Source organism: Rousettus aegyptiacus, unplaced genomic scaffold, assembly GCF_014176215.1.
Source record: "Rousettus aegyptiacus isolate mRouAeg1 unplaced genomic scaffold, mRouAeg1.p scaffold_m13_p_3, whole genome shotgun sequence".
In the NCBI taxonomy this organism is placed as follows: Eukaryota; Metazoa; Chordata; class Mammalia; order Chiroptera; family Pteropodidae; genus Rousettus; species Rousettus aegyptiacus.
This window is the reverse complement of record NW_023416306.1, coordinates 101,135,409-101,153,166: the sequence shown is the minus strand read 5'-3', so window position 1 is coordinate 101,153,166 and position 17,758 is coordinate 101,135,409. Positions and strand designations below refer to the sequence as shown.

The 17,758-nt window shown below is 32.2% G+C and overlaps 1 long non-coding RNA gene across 4 annotated transcripts in view; it reads right to left on the bottom strand.

The window, feature by feature from the left end:
- LOC107513527 overlaps positions 1–17,758 on the bottom strand; it is a 479,315-nt gene that overhangs the window by 349,873 nt on the left and 111,684 nt on the right. For all 4 annotated transcript variants that reach the window (XR_004956357.1, XR_004956356.1, XR_004956355.1 and 1 more), the window contains one exon: positions 14,650–14,747. This is a non-coding gene — a long non-coding RNA (uncharacterized LOC107513527). The remainder of the gene's footprint in view (positions 1–14,649; positions 14,748–17,758) is intronic.

The window sequence follows — 17,758 nt, the reverse complement described above, 5'->3', positions numbered from 1 at the left end:
CTTAAAAGCCACATTAAAATTTAATCACAATCTGTGTGATTTAGCAATTGATAATTTCTGGACAGCTGTCTTCTGCTTTGTTTAAGTCTTGTGTTCCTTCTGTTTAAGTTATGCCTTTTAATAGCTGGATTAAGTACATTTGGTCTTAAAATACATTGTTACAATATGATTATATTTTATCATCTTCCAACAGTGGCTTCTGGTTTTTTAATTGCTTTACAATAATGTTAAAACTGAGGTGAAGACCTCACGGGAGATTAAACTACTAGAAACTTACATTAGTTCTACCAGTCTGTTTTGACCTTAAATTTTTTTTTCAAATTCTTTGTGAGTAGATGACAATTTGTGCTAATGATCCTAAAATAAGTAGACTATAAACCGAAATCACCTCTAATTCATCTTTGTTTACCGGGTTCCTGGTATTTGGTCTGCCACATATTGAATAATAAAAATGTATGTGTTTAGTAATTTAATAAATAATTCTTAAAGCCATTTTCTTATAACACTTTTTGAAATATCTTAAGTTAGCTCTAAGAACCATTTCAATTAAGGTAACTGAATTTATATTGATACCCTCAATATTTAAAGGGATAGATGATAATTTTTTAAGTATTTGTACTTCATTAGTTAGCACAGGTTCAGCAATTATTGCCATTCCATAGTTCCCCTATCTGAATGTTTCAAAGGAAGAGAATAAAGAAAGATTATCTTTCAAAGTACTTCCTCTGATTACATCCCTATTCTCTAATCACCTAAGGACTGTCTGAACTCGAAGTGATAATGTCATATTTATTATAGGATGACTATTTAAAAGAATCAATATGTTTGATGTTAGGCTATGCTAAGTTTTGTTAAATTTTGAAGGCAAAATAGCAGACACGGTAGTCATATTATAATGCCTTGACGTAAAATAGTTTTTATTACGTTATTTTAATGTACTCAACTAAATCAATAAGGTTAACTGTATTTGTTAGCATTGGGACCAATAAAACTTGTACCTATTCAATAGCATAATTTAAGAGCTGATATTTACTTTTATCTTTGCATCAGATACTAATTAATTAAATACTTCTGCTGAAACTAATAAATAACAATTAGATAAACACATTGCAAAACCATAATTTGAAAGAACCAGATTGAAGTGGCTTAGGAATATAAGTAGCCATATAGTATGTCAATTAAGAGAAAAACTGAAATATTCCAAATATGTCCACAATATGTCCAAATATGTCTGCAATATGTCCAAATATATGCACAATATTGCAAAATTTAAGATAGTGCATATTTTAACATATATAGAAGACGTAACATGAACCTTTAGGGTGGTTATTTGAAAATAAAAGATTATTGGTGATGTCAATTTAAAAGTATAATTTATACGAAATTTAATCTATAAGTCAAAACATCTTTAGATAACATAGTTTTTGATGTGTAGAAATTATGTAAGACAGGTAAATTATTCAACTATAAGTGGATACCTGATTCCCTTAAATAAGATTGTTTCTTAGGGGATTGGGGACATTGAAGTATGTCTTAAAATGCTGTGGCAAGGCCATGTGTACTAGTAAAATATGTGTAATTTTTAATACTGCAACATAAAGAAATTTAAACATGTATGTAGAAAGCATGCAGCAAATGAAAATTTATTCCTCTTGAAAGTATAATCTACATAAGTTACTAGCATCAGGGGTTGTTATCTTTATTCTCTCTCTCTCTCAATCTCTCTCTCTCTCTCCTTTTTAAGTTTCCTGTAATCCAGTGTGTTACATTTAAATGCTCAGGAATTAAAACTGCTTTTACAAAATAACCCTAGAAAGCCATAAAAACTGCAAATCCTTCCACAGAATTAATCTGAAGTAAAATCATTTTAACGTGCTTTTTTTCCCCCCAGTAATTTTCAAAAGCATTTTTTCCTAAGATCAAATTTTGACACTATCCTTTTTTTTTCCACACTATGATGTGACTCCTCCTATTATTAAACTTTATGGTTTAAAAAGTCTTTCTTATTTTACCTCCTCCAATATATTCGGTTACTTTTTAAAGAAAAGGTGAGCATATTAGTATTACATAAAATGCCGAAGTGACAAAGAGTTAAACTAGAAATTTTAGATGAATACACTAGCAGTTTGCCATTCTGACAGCAAAAGCCAAGCTAGTGCTTTAAAAAAAATGCAAGTTTGAAAAATGCAAATGGTGTTATCCAAATATGCAGCCATATGTCCATAATACACACATTTTTTGGGGAAAAAATTTGTAAAGATTTCTATCACAGAATTGTATCTCAAAATGGTGGGATTTTGTTTTTTATATTGTGTTCTCAAGATGATAAGATATTGAAATTATGTCTCCAAATCTCTTATATATATTATAGTGGAAAAATTCATTATAGGTTTACACAGAAATTTGGTTCTGTTTTAATATTCCATTTTGAATAGGTACTCTACTTTATCTATAACAGTCAGCAAATTGTCCAAAATATCCAGATTTTAGTCATAAAATTTTCTATTCAGACCAAGTTTAAAACATAGTCTCTTTGAACAACTTAACATTCTTTGGAACTCAGTCTATGAGACAAAAAAATATATATAATTAGTTTGAATGATCTTAAACTGTGAAATTTGGATAACCTTTAAGCAACTTTGCTCTGTTGATCACAGCATCAATAACAATAGGAGAGTGGAAGCCAAATAGAAGTGGTGAAACCTCCAACAGGAAAATATCAATTAATCTTTTTCAATAGAGTTGAAGTATGGATAATCCTCTCATTAAATAGTTTGAACCTTTTTTTCAAGTAAACAAAGGAGGGATAATGAGTGATGTGGTCTGACTTGTTTACATGGAGAATCTTCAAGAGGCTTAGGCATAACCTCTCAACACAGAGGTCTTCTTAGCCATTGGTCACTAATTACCCTCTTTTAAAGGTATTTGTGTAAGCAAAGAGGCTATGTTTTCAGACTCAACATGAGAATACCATTTAAGTGCCAATATTTTATACTTAAGCCAATAAATTAAGCAGTGTCAAAATCCATGGGATCTTCACCAAAAAAAAAAAAAAAAAATCCAATATGTATTCATTTTCTTAAAATTCTTGTCAAAAGAGCTATTTCTATTAGAAGAGATAATTTCATGTCTAACTGCTAGAGATAGGTTATAACTATTGCTTGAACTATTCCAGCACCCTCAGACCTCCAATTGCTGTGAAAATTCTGGGTTGGAAAGGAGAAGAGAAGACTGGAATTAACATCTGTTGTGTCATCTGCCAACCAGTTTGCCCTTGATATTTAAGCAATTTGAAAGTAAATATGTTCTTTAGTCCACTTGTCACCATGCAAGTGTCATTTAAAAACCACTTGATTCTTTCAAATTTCTGTACTATACAAGCACCAAGAGTCATTAATTATTGCTACAAACATTTTAAATGTCCTACCTGTATATCTGTAGCAGATCAAAAGAGAGAAAACTTTACCATGCTCTTTAACCAAGGCTCACATATCTTACCATGCTTATTCATAATAGTGATATCTCAGGACGTTTATATGTGACTGAAAGTGTCTGTATGAAAAGAAAGTCTGTAACCTTCATGTCTGCAACAGCATTTCTGTAATTTCTAAAGCACAGTCTGTGCAAGAAGTTAAAATTACTAAATTCATCAGCATGAAACCTTCCTGTAAGGAAGCGGCTAAATGATAAATAAGAAACAAGAGAGATAAAATTAGTAAATAATTCTAACCCTAGTTAGATGGTTTTTATTCTTTTATTAGCAACTTTTCAATAATTCACATTGACAGTGCAATCATGGTACTCTCTGGATTTTGCTCTGTAGATTAAAACATGAAAAGTGGAGAAGTTTTACATAAAGAGTTTGATACAAAAAGAAAATTTACATCTTTATGGCTGTGATCTGTGCTTGACGGCTGTTGTCTTTATATCTTAAAACTTCATCTTTTGTTTTGAAGTAAAATTTAATTTTTTAACATAATGTACCAAATAAGGCATGAGGACTTACAATTTATACATTTATAGATTCTAACCAACCTCTGATACCATTGAGGATAAAACTTAGAGATGAATAAATTTAGAAGAAAATTGAGAAGTCTTTTCAATAGTGTCCAGTGTATCAGTAATATCTCATCTTGGAAACAACATTGGATTTTAGCATACGAATTTGTTTCTAATTATATTTAAATGTTTTAGGTGCTATATAAAGTTAAAAAATCACTAAATAAAAATTTTGAATAGATATAGCTAACTATATAATAGTGGGCAATTTGCTTCATTGAACTTTATCTATAAATTAGAGAGATTTTATTAAAACGTCTCTAAGAACCATTTCAGTTATATGATCTGTGAATATAGTACAGATGTTAACTTTCATTTATTCTTATTTACTTTAATGCATCTCAATAATTTCTTCATACTCTATTGATGGAAATGTGTTACTCTAATGAAATTTAAAATAAATATACATATGTGTGTATATTATATATATTTACATAAAAGAGTAAACATATATGAATAAATACATGATGTACTCTACAAAATGATAATGTAGTAACTATGGGAAATATAAAATTACTTTTTAATAAAGCAGACACAATAGATATTTTGCCCTTATAACACTATGGTTAGTAGTTAAGAGAACAATTTATTTGTAGTGACACCAAAATCTCGTTATATGTAGGAAATCTTAGTCAAAGTTTAATTTTATTATGCTTTATGTGGTTGATGAAATGCCACAGCATCTAAACACAAAAAACATTGTACTTATTAAAATCACACACAAAATATTCTTCTGCCCTTATGCTTGTTTATTTTTCTAAGTTTCTGTTTGTTCGAGATTTTTCTATTATTGGAAAATTAATTTAGAGATGCATTTACACCTACACAGTCACCATTTGATTTCCAGATTCTTGTGGAATAGCTTACTGTTGGTTAAAAGAGAGGTATGTTGGCCAATTAGCATACAGTTGAGTTTAGTTGATTTACATATTTCTGTATCTATTACTAGAAGCTATTTTCTATATCACTGAAAACATTGTTATTTGGTGAGTTTTTATAAGCTGTAGCAATGGTTGTAATTAAGAAATACTATCATGTAACAAATCTTATAACAAAGAAATCATATAACAAAGACAAACAAAGTTTACCTTGTTTAACTGCATTTTCTCTTAGGTATTTGTATATCTTAAGAACTTATGTGACCTTAAAAAATATCAGTAACTTGGCCTATCTGCTTTTAGTATACATCCCAGAATGATATATTATTTATATAAGAGAAGGTATGCTGTATATTTGTTACAAGAATGAATGAAAAAAATGAGTGTTTTTGCATATTGTTTTGTAAATGTTAGCATGACTTGAGGATTAACCAAGGGCATTTTTATATTCTTTCTCTTTATAATGCAAAAGACAGTTTCACAATCCTCAGAAGAAATTTATGGTGTTTGCCAAGCCTATTCCCCTCCCCCACATTCTTAAATACAATATTTTCACCTTATAATCATACCATGTGACATGAAACCAAAAGTTATATGCCTATCTTTGTTACTTAAACTCTTAATTCTCAGAATAGAAAAACTACATTATATTTATCATTTACTAATAGGTCTGATCTTATTGGAAAAAGTGAATTAGTCAGACAATTTATGTTGGGACAGACAATATTTTTTCAAAATATGGTAAGAATGTCAAAATAGCAGAAAAATTATTGATCTAAGTAAAATTATTATAAATTGTCTATCACCATCACTACACACATACCCAGAGACCACAGCTTAAACCTAGACATCAGGCCACCAGAGTTGTCAGTGAAGGTAGAGAGGCTGTCATAATGTCAGGAAGAGAAGAAAGAGGGTTTGTCTGTATGGAAACAAGCTCAGTAATTACCAGAAGACTATCAGTAGAAGCAGAGCACAAATTCTGTCCCTGATTTTACCATAATCAATCTTTTCTACATCTTTGAAAAAAAACTCAGATCTTAGATTTGAGAATTACCTTAACGTCATTATTTCAAGAAGAGAGAACCTGAGAACTCTGATATAACCCACTTAGGAAAAATTTATCTAGGGTCCTTAACTCTGCCTTTTTTACTGTGAAGGGAGAAGAGATTCTTAGTTTTTTCCATCCCTGCTCTCCTTGCTTTGAGTGAGGGGGAATGAAACACTTCAAGTAAGCAAGAGGAAGAAAAGTCACAAATGAATCACTAATTGGAATAAAATCTGTGCTTTCATCGAAACTTTCTATGAGTCATGGGTAATTTTTCTCCTCCACGGTATACCATGGTAAAGTCACTGCCTTAGTCACTCAATCAAGGGAGAATTGCATTTGAGTTCATTTCTAAAAATGAAGTCATAAAATTTTCCTGAGTGAAAAATGATGAACTATATTAACTCAGTTTGCACACATTCCAAACAAGGCAGGGAAGAAACCTGATTTGTAACTGCTGATGTCACTGGAGATGTGTAAAATTCCTAAGCTTGTTTTCCATTCAAATTTGGTGAGAAAAGTATTTTCTTCAATCCTGTGGCTTTCCAAACTTTTTGAAAATTTTCTTATAAGCATATTAGCTAATTCTTAGGATCTGACTAAATAGTGCTATGTTATGGAAAAGGCAATAAAAATGTGATAATCAGAATGTGTTAGCATTTATAAAATCCGTATTCCTCCCCCAAAACCTATATATATTAAGTTATCTGTGCCTTTATAAACAGCAAGAACATTTAAATTTGTCGCTCAGCATCAAAAGAAATCAGTAATTTCTTTTAATTCAAGTTAGAAACTACAAACCTCAATATCATAAAATAAAAATTATTGAGATTATATATAAATATATATTCACATATATATGCACACAACAAAAATGACAAAAATATATATCAACGAAAACATCTTGTGAGAACTCAAAAAGAAAATTAGTAGGCTTCTCTACAGTCAGATTGTATTGACTCAAAAAAAGGCTTTATAAAGACCAATGAAATAATGGTCAGAATAAAATGAGAGCTGGTCTTTAAATCAAATAGAAGATTCTCCTTCACATATCATTTTGATTTGGATTTCATGTCCATGGGATCCTCCATGAGACTACAAGAGAACTAAAGTATTTATTAAAAGAAAATGCTTGGATTCTCTAAAATTGTGCTCTCCCCTGCCCCCCCCCCCCAATCATTCCTATAGCATTCTAGGTGAGCAGAGGTACATTATATTGAAAAAAAAAAAAAGTATTATCTTACCCTCTGAATTTAAGTTTAGAGATATTATTGAATAGATCCCATTGGCATAATTTGGTGAGATATGTTATTTTTATGTGTAATGGATGTCTCTTGACATTTTGAGAAGTTAAAGCCTTAAAACCTATCTCTAAATAGGCCATATTGCTTGATATATTTTAGTCAAATGGATTATCCAGAGTAGTCCACTACTGTTTAGTTCAGCTGGGAAATTTGCAGCATGGAGTCAAGGAGGCTTGTACTTTAGTAGTTCATTCTGAAATGTCCATTGCTACTTTTAGGAAGTTCTGTGAATACAACTTTGGGAACTTAATCTCAGTAAAGAAAGATCATCTCTTCAAAGTGCAGAAGTGCCATCATTTTGACCTTTGTCACATAGCAGGAAATGAAGAGTAGCACCATGTCCCTTCTCATTCTCTTCCCTCTCCATGTTTCTAAGTTCTTGACCCTTCTGTCTTCTTCTATACAAGATAAGTGACCTTATTTTATCTCTCTAATCTCCCCAATAAAGGCGTTGAACCCAACTTCTTGGGGTTAATTATCTGATCCTCTTTGGCCATCTTTCCACTCAAACCTTTTGTGTGCTTAGAATTTCTTCTGTTTGTTTTGTTGCTTGCCCATTAGGTGGGACCCTAGCTGGGCAAACATCAGGCAAGCAAAGAGCTAGTGGTATACATATAGGCGTGTGTGTGTGTGTGTGTGTGTGTGTGTGTGTGTGTAATTTTTTTTTCCCAGAGAGAAATATCCTTCATTTCCGTGTCAGACTAAAATAAGATTTATCCTCCCTTCAAAGTTCTTGGTAGAGTCTGTCCAAAATCTGAGCCAATGATTTTTAAGAGAGATATATTACTTACCAGGTTCTCAACTGACAACCCAGGAGAACACTGGAAAATACAATAATATATGCACACATTTCTTTTGTATTTGAAGCAGTGATTTTTAATATTTTATTTAAAATATGCAGGAAATTAATACTTTAAGTCAATACAACTAAGAAGAAGAAGAAAAAGCAAAATTTCAGAGCAAAGAGCAAGTACATTTTTGCTTAGGTTATCACATAACCACACTCCCAATATTCATAAAGCAATAATTTCACTCCACTGCACAGACGAGCTTTGAATGATGGCTCAAGATATTTTAACTATGTATAGTTTACCTGAAGGGCTTTTTAATAAGAATTTTAAAAATTAAGTAATTAGTTAAAATGCACCAAATCTTATATTTTGAAAAATAGAAGTATTTAAAAAATACAGGTTTGTTTTACCTGAGCTATGTCAATTTCAGTAGTTTCTTTAAAGACCTAAGATATTCAAATACTCAACACCACTGAGTTTCCTATCCATTTTCTTCCTAAAAAAATGTAAAAGAAATGGATTAAAGTTTAATAGTTGCCAGGTTAGGTGAGACAATTTCTAGGCGAGTCAAAGAATCCAGATTTACTCAGTGTAAAAATCCTGGTTTGCTATTTAGCTTTATCCAAACTACATGTCCAGTACTCATCATTCCGGTTCTAATCAGCTATGCCTGTAGTCTTTCTCTTTCCAACCACAGAATCATCAGCAACCACTTAAAGAGTCAGGTTGCACAGAACTATAAGGGAAAGTAATTGAAATCCATTACTGATCATTCTTTCAGGGTACAAAACCATGGAACTTAGCTTTTGATCTTAGCTTGGGGGCAAAATAATAATAATAATAATAATAATAATAATAATAATAATAATAATACACTAATACTGTAACAGACTAAAATGTATATTTCTGGTATATCTTGTATAGACATTCTTTGATAAAATACAACCTTAAAAATATTTATATGTGGATGCATAACAGTATAGGTAGCTCAAATCAATGGTATTCTAGAATAGAATTGATAAACTTTGTAGTTTTTCAATGTGACCTATTAATAACCCATACTTCAGACATAAATTTCTTCAGATAGGCTTCAGGAAACATGCCAGTTTTGATCAAATTTAATCTCATAAGTAGAATCAACTATTTTTCTCTCATAATTGGTTTTTATGGGAAACTATGAACTCCTTAATGTACTTAAGACCAAGAAATGTTCTTCGTTTATACTAGGTATCAAGAACAGTGGAAGAGTGAATAGTGGAAACTAACTCTGAGAAGGTAGTATCTTTAGTAAGATTAAACCATTTCTAGGTCATAGAGTATTTCGAGAATTCAATGATTCAGCCAAATATTTTTGCTAAGATGTTTAATATCAGGTTATCTCTTTGGGGAGTTACATTTTTGTTAGTCTATATTATCCAAAGGAAAAGGAGACATGGTAAATAGATGAAGAACCATATTTTCATCTAATGAATCACATCCTTAAAAATGACAAGCAAACATAGTAGAGACATAATAAAGATTTCCTATAGTTAAAATTACTAGCTATTTGCATAATCTCAACATCCGTCTGTTAAAACAATATGTACCCACATATTTTTTTTTGTTTCAAAAAAGAACAGCAGGCAAAATAGCCATAAAATTAAAATTCATGGACTTAAAAAATATATATATATATATGATGAAGTTTATTTATGCTGAATAAATCTCAAATTTACTTTTTCTTTATTCAAAGTTTGAATATAGAACTGCTTCTGAGTTTTATGCCAACTTTTGAATAAATGAGTCATAAGAGGTAAAGCTATTGGTTGATAACAGAAAATATAATAACAGTACTCACATTTTGACATTTCTATTGCACCTTTCACCTTGAGAAAATTCAAGGCAATTAATCTGAAAGTCATTTCTTTACTCTTAGGATTTGTAAGCCCCAATTGAATTCAGTCATCTTCTAAGTTATCTCAAAGCATAAACAGAGCAGCCACAGCCCCATGGGCCTGTCAACCTTACTTGCTGGCATTTTCTGCCAAAAGGCCTCTGAGGCCTGATGATGCATATGACCTTTTAATTAATGGCCAGTTTCATAAAAAGGAAGTATAAATAATGTCCATTGTGACAACATAGAAGGGCCTTGATGGCATTATGCTAAGTAAAATGAGTCAGGAGAAACGAATACTGTATGTTCACACTTATATGTGGAATCTAACAAAGCCCAATTCATAGAAACAGAATAGAATGGTGGTTGCTAGGGGAAGAGGTATGGGGGAAATACAGAGATGTCGGTTAAAGTGTACAAGCTTCTAGCTATAAGATGAATAAGTTCTGGGGATCTAAAGTACAGCATGGTGACTATAATCAACCATGCTGCATTATATACTTGAAAGTTGTTAAGAGAGTAAATCTTAAGTTACCACTACACACAAAAAGTGGTAATTACGTGAGGTGATGGATGTGTTAATCGACTTTACTGTGGTAAGCCTTCTGCGCTATGTATGTATATCAAATCATCACACTTTACACCTTAACCTTATATATGTTAAATGTCAATAATATCTCAATAAAGCTGGAAAAAATAAATACATTATAAATGATGCTAGTTTAAATAAAATGATGGCCAGTTGGCCATAAACGCTTATATCATTTTATACCAAGGAATAAACCATACAAATTCACTAACTTTATAATTCAGGGTTAGGCATGCCCAGCCATTAAGCAGTTAATCTGTCAATCAAGTGGGATATTAGTATCTTGAAGTTTTAAGGGTCCTTCCACACTATAGCTTCCAAATTTCTACCAAGTACAGGAAACACTTTTACAAAATTCTCATCGTATCATTCCTTTGTCTTAACATCCCCAGTTAATGGACAATTTTAATAATCGGGATTATCAGCTGCTGTTTATACCTTTAATCAGTAGCCTCTTATTTTTGATGTCACAAAACATGTATAAAATATACGCCCTTGCTGTCTATGCTTTTATACCCGGTAAATAAAAAGATATAAATCAGTACTAAAGTAGTATGTTAGGATACAGTATCACAGCACAGTGGGAACACAAAGGAAAGCGGTTGATGATCTACCTGGATATGAGAGTATCAGAAAACAGTGAATGAACATAAAATACTTGAATGAAATATTAAGCAAATGGATTAAGTTATAAAATTGTATTTACAGTATTATCTCAGTTAAGAATAAGTGGGTAGAAAAAATAAAGAGGCCAGTATATTAAACATGGTGCCTCTGCACTGTGGGTTGATGAGTGATTCTTTTTTATTTTTTCTTTTATATAGTCAAGGGAGCATGTAATATTCTTATGTTCCTAGGGAAAAAGTCCAATCACCAACAAAATGTATGGCATCTGGAATAAAACACATAGAGACTACTTCAGTAAGAAGAGAATTTTTTTTCATAATCACCCCACTCTTATTTTAATTAACTAGCTTTAGTAAAGAGAGTCTTTTCAAAAAGAGAAGAGATAAAGAATACTAAGTGGAACTACCCCAGAGACAAACTCAACAATTCTACTACCTCTACAATAGTCAGATAACATTCAGTGTGTCACAATTGACTGCATATCAGCTCTTCAAGTAGAGAAGCAGGCACGTGAAACAGTATTTGCATTAACACACTCTTTATGGAATGAATTTGAAAGACTTTTCTGAGTTGTCCTGAAAAAAATTAGAAAGAAAAAAGCAGCCTCCCACAGCTGGTTCCTCTATTTTTGGCTTCCCCTATCCCTGTTTTCATGGCAGCTGAGAAATATTAATGTGAGAAAAGTGTCTTTTATTTTAGTCTTTAAAAAGAACTCAACAGAAAACCCTGCAACTTCAGCAGTAGAGGGTTAGAGTTCCAGGATCATACCATGGAAGTGCATACTTGAACAACCTTCAGGAAAGAGAATGTTACATAAAATAATATGTTCTACTTACATGCAACTTTCCCAAAGCGTATGTTGTTTACGTATAATGCTTTATAAATATATTTCACCAAAAATTAAGATGCCCCTTAGGAATAATTACATAAGGTGGGTGTGTAATCAATCTCATACATAGAAAAGGCAAAATAGAAAAAAAAAAGAGATTTATTTAATCCACAACAGAAACAAATGTTTAACAGATCTATTTGCAAACAGGAGAAACATTCAGCTTTATGAGCAACTTTCCTTCTGACCTGCCTATTAAGCATACATATCTAAAAAATGAAATGCTTCAAAACATTAATCTTGAAAAAGATACGAATCACATTTGATCCAGCAAATTGGTTTAAAAAAATGAAGAAAACAAAAAACAAAAAACAAGAAAAAACAGAGCTGTAGTCATAGATCCAAACCATGTTTGAAAGAGTAATGACAAGTTACTTCAGTTTTATTGACTCAATCAGATCATACGGTGAGTCATTTCCAGACATATCGATAAACTCATTGATTCCTCTCATTCTTATAGTCACTGGACTATAGAAAAAAGGATCAGTAGCCATTTGACCTTCATTGTGTATTAAACAAACACCAGATGGCAAGGATTCATTCAGGAAATCCATTCTTTCTCCTTCATAGTCATGTTCACACTGTTGCTTCCCACTGAGCCTTTATCTCTGTTTGTCATGGTGCCAGAGCTGCCTGCATAGCACCTTTCATGCATCACAGCTTTCAAATCTTGTCCCATTAGTTTCATTTTGTTTCCATCATAAATAATCTCCCACTTTCTCATACACTCTTTCATTATCTAATAATGGGCTGGGTCATTAGACAAAGGAGCCAAGTATTAAAGGGTTAGTGAGTACAGTTTGTCCACTTGGTTTCTGGCCAGTGTGTGAACTATTTATTAAACAAATAAATTTATGCAACTAAGAAAAAGGGACCTAAAGGATGAAAACATCCTCGTCCTGCTAACAAATTTTCAGGCACACAAGACATAAAAAAGTGAGGACATTTGAATCTAAAATTGGAAATTTCAAAACACTATACCATGAATATAACCTAATTCAACCTAATTATCTCAAGAAACACAAAAGCAAATACCCTATCCTCTGTAAAATTCGATCACAATTCCTCTCCTTGGCCATTTCCCTAGACTCATTTGGACATCTGCCAGCCATCTAGAAGTGTTGAAATGCCGGTAAGCATTTACAAGCCAAGTGACTCCATTCTAAGAGTGTTATCCTATGACTAAATTTCAGAGTACAAGAAAGGAGACTTGTCTTTTTGAAGAACGTTGTATACAGACAAAATAAGAAAGGTGGACATTATGTGAGATTTTTTGCCAACATTGCAAAGGTTAGTACAAACAGGGAGTGTTCCCTGGGTCTCAGCAGAGTGGTTCTTCAGTATTCAGAGGAAGTTAAATATTGAGCAAATAAAATATTCTAACAGCTAGAATTAGATTCTCCCATTATTTAAGGAAAAGTTAAGAAGTTTTGAATGCAGTGTGTAGGATGCTGTGAATATGTCAGCACTGAGTTAAATCATTCCAGCCTATTATTCCCACAGGCAGGCCAATTATCAGGGGATAATTGGACTGATAATGAGCATTCTGACTGGTCGAGAGGTCCCTCTCAGGGTACAGCTTCCCTTTCCCTTATAAGGCTGTCTTCTGTGCCAAGAATGGCATAAGTTATGCGTGGGGACTTTAAAAAGAGTATAGTGTTTTGGAGAAAAATCAGTTAATATTGATTAGAAATAAGATGGTGAATGATAAACATTTTTTAATAAGTAAGGGTATAAGCTATTTGGGAAAATGTAGTATAGGTGACACAATTAACTTAGTTTTGTAAGATATTCATATTATATGGGAGTATTTTAACCATATTAAGAAAAATAAGAAAGAAAAGGAAAAAAGACCAACTCATGATCTCATTTTCCTAATAGAGCAAATTTAATAATTTTGGAGTTTGATGCAAAATCACTTGTTGCATTCGAGTAAGCAATTATTCTATTATTTACTTTTATATGTCGACAGTAAACGGATAGTAAGCCCTATCTATGCCAACATATTTAACTAAATATTTTCTGCCTGGAATGCTCTTTCCCAGATAACTTCTATCTATTCTTTGACTTTAGCTTAATTTTCACTTTTTTAGGGACAGTTTTTCTTTGACTTTCTAGACCTGAATTCTTATTATGCCCTCTTACACATTGCCTCTTGCTAGCTCTTATCATTGTGATTGTTTGATTAACGTTCATCTCTTCTACTCAACAGCAATCCCCATGGGGCAAAGTGATCCTTTTGCTTAGTTTTATATCCTAGAATAGCATGTGGTGCATAACAAGTGCTCAATAAATAATCATCGACTGAATGGCTACACGAATGAATTTAGGCATTTTCTATATAGCTCTAGCTGGTGAACGAACTCTGAAGAAAGACAAGAAAATGGTTTGTGTACTGCTCTCCAAATAAGAATACACGTAGCTAAGGAGAGTCAGTATCTTCTCTGATAATTCCATCACCTTAGCACTTTACACTCTTTTGTCATCAGTCTATCTAAGATGAAAATAATAGAACTCTGTGTGTGTGACTACATGGTAAGAAAAAAGAAACTGCTTAAAGCTCCCAATAGAAATTGTTAATAATTGTTTACCCTCTACAGCGTTTTCCTTTGAATGGAAGAAATATTTCTTCATAGCTTTCAAGATGGCTCTGGTTACATTATAGCTTCTCAGCTGAAAGGTTACAAATCTGAAAAATAAATTAAAAGCACCTCATCATATACTGCTTGATTCCATTGAGTTCAAACTACAAAATAAAACATAATCAATCTGAACCTTAAATCACAAAACTTGCCTCAAGTGTCAGTTCAGATTTCCTTTAACTCTGCTCAATTTCCTGGCAATGTTTGCAAGACTTGTCTTGTGTTTCAGTTTTGTCTCAATTGCTAATATCACCTGAAGCCCTTCCCACCGCTTTAAAAAAAAAAAGATTTCTTATTGTCTTTTATTACATGCATTGTAAACCCAATTGTAAATCCATATGAAAATAAATTGTATGCTTCTTTATCTCTGTATTGTATAGTTTATGTTTTATGGTAATGTGTTTTAAAATTCTGAAAATTAAATAACTTTGTTGACTTCTTTTCACCAGAATATTTCATTAGACCACTGAGCCACACCATTTCATTTTTTATTACTATAAATTTTTTTATAGAACAATTTTAGATTCACAGCAAAACTGAGAAGGAAGTACAGAGAGTACCCATATGCGGCCTGTCCCCACGCATGCACAACCTCCCCCACTAGCAACATCCTGCACTACAGTGGTACATTTGCTACCACTGATAAATGTGCACTGACACATCATTATCACCCAAAGTCCCTAGTTTACATTAGGGTTCACTTAGGGTATTATACCAATATATGAGTTTTGACAAATATATAATGATATATATCCACCACTGCAGTATCATAATAAATAGTCTTATTGCCTTAAAAATCCTCTGTGTTCCACCTATTCACCCCTCTCTCTTGCCTAATTCCTAGCAACCAAAGACTATTTTCTACCATCCTCACAGTTTGGCTTTTCCAGAATGTCATGTAGTTGGAATCATACAGCATGTAGCCTTTGTAGACTAGCCTCTTTTACTTAGTAACACGCATTTAGATTTACTCTGTCTTTTAGTGGCTTGACAGTTCATTTCTTTTCAGCGCTGAATAATATTTCATTGTCTGGATGTACTATTGTTTACCCATTCTTCTACTGAAAGATATCTTGGTTGTTTTCATGTTTTGGCGATTATGAATAAAGCTGCTATAAACATCCATGTGCGGGTTTTATGCAGACATAAGTTTTCATTAGTATGGGTAAATACCAAGTAGTGTGATTGCCGAATAATATCGTAAGACCATGGATAGTTTAGTAAGAAATCGTCAAACTGTCTGACAAAGTGGCTGTACCATTGTTTTTATTCTCATCAACAATAAATGAGAGTTATAGTTATTTTACATACTTGCTTTTCGTTGGTATTTCCAGTTTTAGATTTAGGCCATTATAACAGGTGTGTAGTGGTATCTCACTGTTTTAATTTGCAATTACCCAATGATGTATAATGTTGAACAGCTCTTTATATGCTTACCTGCATTATGAATATCTTCTTTAGTCAAAGTTTTTTCAGGTCTTTTGCCCATGTTTTAATTACGGTGTTCATTTTCTTATTGCTGAGTTTTCAAAGTTCTTCGTATGTTTTGGGCAACGGTCCGTTATCAAATGTGTCTCATAAACTTTATAAACATTTTCTTCCAGTCTTTGGATTGCCTTCTCAATCTCTTGACATTGTCTTTCACACAGAGGTTTTCAATTTTAATAAAGTTTAGCTAATCAATTTTTTAAATGAATTGTGCCATTCATATTGTATCAAAAAGTCATTGCTATATCTGAATTCACCTACATTTTCTCTTATGTTATAATTCTAGGAGCTTTATAATTTTACATCTAGGTTTGTGATCCATTTAGAGTTAATTTTTGTGATGCGTATAAGGTCTAGTCTACATTTTTTTTTTGTATATGTATGTCCAGTTGTTCCAGAATCATTGGTTCAAAATTCTATCTTTTCTCCATTGTATTGCCTTTATTCTTTTTGTCAAAGATCAATTGACTACATTTACATGGGTCTCTATTCTGTTCTGTTGATCTATTTGTCTATCCTTTCACAAATATCACACTGTCTTTATGACAGTAGCTTTGGAGTAAGTCTTGAGTCAGATCATGTTAGCCCTCTGTCTTTGTACTTCTTCAGTATTGGGTTGCTTATTCTGGGTCTTTTGCTTCTCCATATATACTTTAGAATCAGTCTATTGATATTTACAAAAAACAGCTTGCTAGGATTTTGATTTGAGTTGCATTGAATCTATAGATAAAGTTGGGAAGAACTGATATTTTGACAACATTGAGGCTTCTAGGCACAAACATAAAATATCCCTTCATTTATTTAGCTCTTCTTTGATTCTATTCAGCAGAATTTTGTGGCTTTCCTCATATAGCTCTTGCACATATTTTGTTAGATTTATACATAAGCATTTCATTATTGGGAGTGCTAATGTAAATAATATTGTTTTTAATTTCAAATTCTTCTTATTTATTGCTGTTATATGAGAAAGTGATTCACTTTTGGATTTTCTACACAGATAATCATGTTATCTGCAAACAAAGACAGTTTGTTCTATTTATTCTCTCAATTTTTGTTTGAGGAAATCTTTATTTCTCTCACTTTTGAAGCACAATTTTACAAGGTAAAATTCTAGTTTAGTTGTGTTTTACTCTCAACACTAAATATTTCACTTCACTCTCTTCTTGTTCGCATGGTTTCTGAGGAGAAGCAAGATGTTATCTTTGTTTCTCTGTAAGTAAAGTGTCCCTCCCCACTCACCTTGCCCTCAGGCTTCCTTCAGGAATTTTTTTTTTTATCTTTGATTTTCTGATCTTGAATACAAGATGTCTAGGTACAGAAATTTGGTATTCGTGCTGCTTATTGTTCTCTCAGAATCTATGGTTTAATGTGGGACACTAATTTGGGGAAATTCTCAGTCATTATCACTTCAAATGGAATTGCCACTACATATATGTTACAACTTTTATCATTGTCCCACAGTTCTTGAATATTGTGTCGCTCTTTTTTTTTCAGCCTTTTTCTCTATGCTTTTCAGTTTGGAAAGTTTCTATTGTCACATTTTGAAGCTTAGAGATTTTTTCCTCTGCTG